Consider the following 6,933-nt stretch of genomic DNA (forward strand, 5'->3'; position numbering starts at 1 on the left):
TATACAGAAAATTAAAATAAATTAATTTATTTAATTTAATTTAAACATTTATTTTCTAGACTTTGCTTCGTATATTTTTGACGGTCGCTGAATCTTAATTTATTTAAAATATTATAATTGTGGTTAAACTATGTCATGAGGGTACATTTTCCCAGTAGGATTACTTATATATGAATATCTGAAATAAACTTTTTATAAGACATTTATGTAGGAAGGTTGTGTTGTTTTAAAAGGGAAAGAAAGGAAGGAAGGAAGGAAGGAAGGAAGGAAGGAAGGAAGGAAGGAAGGAAGGAAGGAAGGAAGGGAAAAAAGAGAGAAAATATATTTTTACAAGTGTCCACTGGGTGTTGTCTACATTTGTTGCTATTTTTCAAAGAAGGAAAATTAGTGAATCAGCCAGTTAGCATTATCACAAGTAAATGTACAAAGCAAATCTGATTCATGTGACGACGGGCAGTATCCACCACACACACTCAGAAGGTCCACTCATTCATCTCCCTTTTCATACAGCAGAGCCTCCTTTACCTGGAACCTCTGGATTCGCTTGTTCAGAAAATGAAACACCCCTTCCCTCTTAGGTAGAGTCAATAGTTACAGATCACACCGAGTGAGAGGCTTATCCTAAACACACCTGTAGAATACAGATCAATACATTTCCACCTTTGAGCCTTCAACAAATCATAAAGTTTGTTTTGTCATTGTGTGTATGTAAGTGTGCATATGTGCACACGTGCTCTTGTTTGTGGTACTGAGTGAGGGTGCACATATACCATATACAGTGTCATGTATGGAAAAGTCACAGGTCCACCTTGGGCTTTGTTCCTACACCGTTCACCTCATTTGAGACAGGATCTCTTTGCCGTCACAGACTAGCTGGCCTATGGATTTCTAGAGACTCCCCTCTCTCTACCTCTCATCTCACTGCAGGGGTCCTGAGATTACAGAGCTTTGCACCCCTGTATCCAATTGGCATGTGTTCTGGGATCTGAGGTCATCAGGTTTTCATGACAAGTGTATTTACCCATTGAGTCACCTCCCCGGGCCCCAACAACAAATATACATCTCTCTCTCTCTCTCTCTCTCTCTCTCTCTCTCTCTCTCTCTCTCTCTCTCTCTGTGTGTGTGTGTGTGTGTGTGTGTGTGTGTGTGTGTGTGTGAGAGAGAGAGAGAGAGAGAGAGAATGTGTCTTTTGTTTGTCTCTTTTTGTAATTCTTCTCCCATAAATTACATCCTGACCACAGTTGCCCTCTCTTGAGCTATCCCAGTCTCTCCCTTTCCCCAATATTTATTCCTTCTTTATTTTCTTGCAGAAAAGAACAGGCCTCCCAAGACTGTCAACTGAACATGGCTATAGTAAGACTAGGCACATAGTTTCCTATTAAGGCTGGACAAGGCAGACCAGTAGAAGAAAAAGGGCCCCAAGAGCAGGCAAAAGATTCAGACAGAAGCTTCCCTCCCACTGTTAGGACTCCCACAAGAACACCAAACACACAACCGTAGCATATATGATCTAGATCAGACCCATACAGGATCTCTTATTGTTGCTTCAGTCTCTGTGAGATCCTATGAATTCTTCTTAGTTGATCCTGTGGGCCATGTTTTGAACCTCTCTGGCTCCTACAATCATTCCTCTTCCTCTTCTCAGGAGTTCCCTGAGCTCCGCCTCATGTTTGGCTGTGGATCTCTGCATCTGCTCCTATTTGTTACTGGATGAAGCATCTCTTGTGTCTACTAGGCTAGGGTCTGGCCTAGAGTGCAGAAGAATGTCTTTTTTCCCTTTTCTTATTGGATATTTTTATTTACATTCCAAATGTTATACCCTTTCCCAGTTTCCCTCCATAAACCCCCCATCCCATTTCCCCTCCCCCTTCTTCTATGAGGGTGTTTCTCCACCCATCCACCCACCCCTTCCTGCCTCCCCACCCTGACAATCCCTTAGGAAACATTTCATTCACTTTTTTTAATGGCAGTCATGTTTAGGTCTATCCTATGTCTCTTGGCTCTCTGGTTCCTAGCCATTCAGACAGTATCAGGCATGGGCTCATTTTCCTGGCATGGTCCTCAAGTTGGAGGCCACCCCCACAAGATCTTTATCGCCATTACCAGAGCACATCTTGCAGGTAAGAGAAATTGTAAATTTAAGGTATTATGGCTGGGTTGCTGTTCCAATCCCACCACTGGAAGCCTTGCTCATCACAGAAGATGGTTCATTCAAGCTCCGTATCCCCCACTTCTAGAGTCTTTATTAAAGCCATTCTCATAGATTTCAGGAAATTTCCATTGGACTAGGATTCCGCATCACCCCCAAAATGTCCCCTGATTTCAGTCTTCTCTCCCAGTACTCTTTCTCTCCATCTGCTGTGCCCCGTGCCCCTGCCACCTGATCCCTTCTGTTCGCATGCCCACCCAGCCCCCAAGGCTACCCACAAAATCTATTCTATTCCCCTTCTCAGGGAGATCCATGTGTGCCCTCCTGACCCTCTTTTTTTATTTAGCCTTTCTGGTTATGTGGAATGTAGCATAATTATCTCTTACTTAACAGATAATATACATGCCATGGTTATCTTGGTCTGGTTTACCTCACTCAGGATGATTTTTTTCTAATTTCATTCATTCAAATCTTATTCTAAAAAGATACCATTCATTTTTCCAACATTGTTGTATTTGATGTAAAAATGAATGTGATAATAGTATCTGCCCTACAAAATTATTTCTGAAAATTAAATAAAATAATGTTTTTGTTATTTCATGCCTGCCCCATCGTAAACCCCCTGTAAATGTCTTCTGCTTTTAAATGGTATCATTTTGTTGTAAGTCTGAGTACTTAACTTAGTTCCAGAGAGCTGTGACACATGTGTTGGAATAATATAAACGACAACACATTGACATAGAGACTTCTCATTAGTTCGGCAAAGATCAGATAACTTGGAAATGGAGTTGAAGATCTTGTCTAATTATGACTATATTGCATGCTATTAATAATAGTTTTTAAAAGAGCAGGCTAGGTTTTTTTGCCCCAGAAGAGTCTCCTCAATTTTCACATAAATATTCAAACTGTGTGAATAAATAAATATGTGAAAATCAGAGACTGATCCAATGATTGACATCTGGGTTACTAACCCATTTTCATCCTCATGTTGAAATTATTATCCGGCATATAGCATGAGCAGTTCCTGACTTCCTATAGGAGGGAGGACAGTGTGGAATCATAACAGCAGATTAGTACTGATTCTTGACGACCTCTACCAGAAGCCCTGTTTGTAAACATAGTAAACCACTTAGAATTAAACTTTTAATTCCTCCCTCCCTTTTTAATTAAAGAAGGTTATGAACAAAAAATTGCATTCATTTCCATGATATTGAAAGCAAGCAACAGGGAAAGAAATATTAGCTGGCTTTTTAATCTGAGCAATCCGGTGGGGACTGGTGACAGCTTTCTGAGAAGGGATGACAACCAAGTGGTCTAACAGTCCCAAGAAAACTTAAGTTAGTTTGCAAACTCTCTCACAGACTGTTGCAATTGCTGCTTGAATCTGTACTTTAGTCCCTGAACAATATTGATCCACTTAGAAACACAGAAGCACCTGAGTTAATAAGGGGCTGTGCTACAATGCATCCCCAAAGATTAAGAAGCAGCAGTCATCTCACCAAAGGAAAACATTCTGTAGATGACCTTGCCCATTCTCGTGACTGTGTCACAGTCATAGGAACTAAGACTTGAAATGAGACGCACAGGCAGGATGACCGGGTCCAGTGTGTGGTCCTACAATGTACCTTCTGAAGGTATTTTAAAAGATGCCACAATTCCAAGCACAGCTTGAGTGTCACTGTGTCCACTTTACTGAAATGAAAGCATCCATCTCATCGGCTAGAGGGAAGAACATTGCAACAATGTAGCATACACTAGGATGTCACTTACTAAAATCTGTGTGTTTACAGATAAGTGTTCTGTAAATGCACAAGTTGTCTGTACTAACTAGAATTTTAAATCAACTTCTACTGGTTTTCTGTTTTTCCTTCTATGGTAGCACCAAAGGTCACTCTTTTGTGTTTGTACAGCAAATGCACTCAAATATGGAGAAGAGAAAATCCTCCATTGATGGGGCATCCAAGATTCTGTAGATTCTTCACACACACACACACACACACACACACACACACACACACACACACACACGTTTACAAAGCTCTTGTATTTCTCAAACCCAAGCTCACTGATAACTTTCTTTCCCATATTTGTAACAATTCATGCTACTTTTGTGACTTCAAAGAAGGGAAACCCACTGTTCATTTGCCTGCGTTTATTGGAACATATGCTCAAACCCTGTACTAAAGACAGCTTCAGAAACCATTGAGGTGGAGCAATGAAAGCCTCTTTGCAAACTCTTGAATCTTGCCTTCTCAAGTAGCTATGTGCTAGACTGTTGCAACGTTGGTGGGGAGTCAACAAAGTCTAGACTTTAGCAAGCAAGAGCCCTCTGTGTGACTTCATATAAAGGAAGAATAAGTCTTCATTTACAAACATTATTTAGATGCTCTTCCACACATCCCTTCCTCTGATTAAGAACTAGTATTTATGAGAGGTCATCAAAATAAAGTTCCTTCTTTTTTTTATTATATTACATGCCCCATTTCTAATTAAAGCCTCTGCCTTGTAATGAGCCTTTAATTTATTTGCATTCAATTAATGAGCTTTGGAAACGAACCATATTCATGCACCTTTCCCCACTCTTTCCCTTTTAAAAAATGCTACAAAAAATTGTTGAGGAAATGGGAAGTCTGAAATCGTAAGTGTCAAAATCACTGGGGCTGGATTCTAAAGAATTAGAGAAGTCTGTGTTGTTGTTTCAGGGGCAAGTTGATACCCAAACACCAATCCTGAGCCATTGATAAACTCTGGTAAACTGCCATGGCACACAGTTGACAGAACTTGACTTCCAAATGCTTATAAAAGTAAAACCAAGATTCATGACATTTAACAGGTCCCTCCAGGAAGATGGTACTGTACACCTTACAGGAAAGAAGTGTGGTGTTGTCATTTGGACAGGTGAGAAGATGAGGTTGTCAGGAAAATAAATTTTATGGCCCTTTTCTTATGACAGTTGTGTATAAATAAATACCAACTCCACATTTTCAATTCACTAGAAGGATTACCACATCCAACTTTTCTTATTTTGCTTAAGTTTTGATTTTAAATACTACACAATAATGATTAGAGTTGCTTTCATTTTAATAACGGTACCTGAGGCTATGAAATCATCCTGTCTTCCACTTTCTCTTTATGTCTTGGAATATTGCACATCTTCTGAGACACCCCCAATCCCTCTTTCCTTCCTTCCATCCCTCCATCCTTCCAGCCCTGCATCCTTCCATCTTTCCATCCCTCCATCATCCCTCCATCATTCTCTCCCTTCACCCATGAGAGGTGAAATCATCTCAGCATTTGCTTCCTCATTTTGATTCTTTGATGTGGCATTATCTTTTTTCCTTATAGTATCCTCTAGGGTACTAATCCCTTCTCTCTGCAACAAAAGAATCTGGACTTTTTTCATTAAAGACCAGTTCAGCAAGATACAGCCATCTGTTTGACTTGGTATCTTAAATGTCGCATTGCTTTGATGAGAGAACAGATGCCCAGCCAAAACCTGTACTGATATACTTGGTTGAATATGAATATCTAACTTCAGGGCAAGTTCCTAGGGTAGATATTTGGTCCTGGACCAGTCTTTATTTCTAATTTATGAAAACAAAGGAGAGGGTCTGAGTCATTCTAAGACATTTATTAAGCTGTGTGTTAGTTTGCTCTTTTTGAAGATCAGATCTCCTCTTTGTCTCTCTTCTTTTGTAGCTGTTATTTAATTCTGGCTTGGAAAATGTCTCTACTCCTCCCTTTCCACTCTGTCTCTTCTGAGGACCTGGCTTTCAAGGCGCCCTCTGTTCTTCCCCAAACTAAACTCCTGGGTGTTTGATTTTCCCAGTCCTGTTTCACACTTCCTCCATGCTGGTGCTGGGACCTGGAAGAATGCCCTCCCTTTCAAGCCTTCCCCTCCCCCAGCTTCGAATCCCACCCCCTGCACAAAGCTCTCTTTATGTGTTCTGTGGTATTGGAGAAGGCTTTGGGGAAGTGGGTAATGAAGGTATTCATGTATGTGGTTGAGGGTGAGAAAATAGAATGGATAATTGGATTTTGAACAAACAGGCTCATTACCTAACTCAAGATACCAAAACATGAAATGAGAGTAAATGCTTGATGTGTCCCTTAATTCTGTAATATATTCCCAATTTTAGAAAGATAGGAGTCGGACATTTTGTTTCTTTTATGTCCAGCCTTTTTCAACAAGGGCTTAACAAAGAACTCAGTGCAATAATAGCCATGGTCCTCTGGCAGGAGAGAGGCACAGAATGAGAAGAATTGTGAAGCAGATAAAACTTGAGGCACACATTGGGAAAGCTCTAACCGGTTCCTAGATGGGGACAGAGCCACACCTTGAAAGCTCTCTCTATGCATTCAAGGTCAAAGGCACACTTGCAGAATGGTCCAGCTGGCACTCTGTCCCCTTAGTCCTTGGCTATAGTCAGAAGGTTGTATTTTCTCACAAGTGTTTGGATAAACTTAGTTCTTGTGATTTATCTTGGCATCTATATCATAATGACAAGCCCCAAGGTTAACCACTGACCTTCTGGTCAGTGTTTAAGCTCTGAGTTCTATACAAGATGTGTGCTTCAGGAAATATTGAGTAGACCATTCCATGTCACTTTGCATGGAAAAAATTGTCTAGAAATTCGGGAGCAGCCTGTAGAAATTGCGTGGGACTTAGGCCTTCTACTTTTACCACACTTCTGCATAGTAAGCAAAGGAGCATAAAATCTGGGAGAGAGCAAGTGTGTGGGGACTGAGCAGATGGCTCACTGGGTAAAGCACTTGCCTTGCAA

This window comes from Rattus norvegicus, chromosome 1, assembly GCF_021556685.1.
Source record: "Rattus norvegicus strain SHRSP/BbbUtx chromosome 1, alternate assembly SHRSP_T2T, whole genome shotgun sequence".
NCBI lineage: Eukaryota > Metazoa > Chordata > Mammalia > Rodentia > Muridae > Rattus > Rattus norvegicus.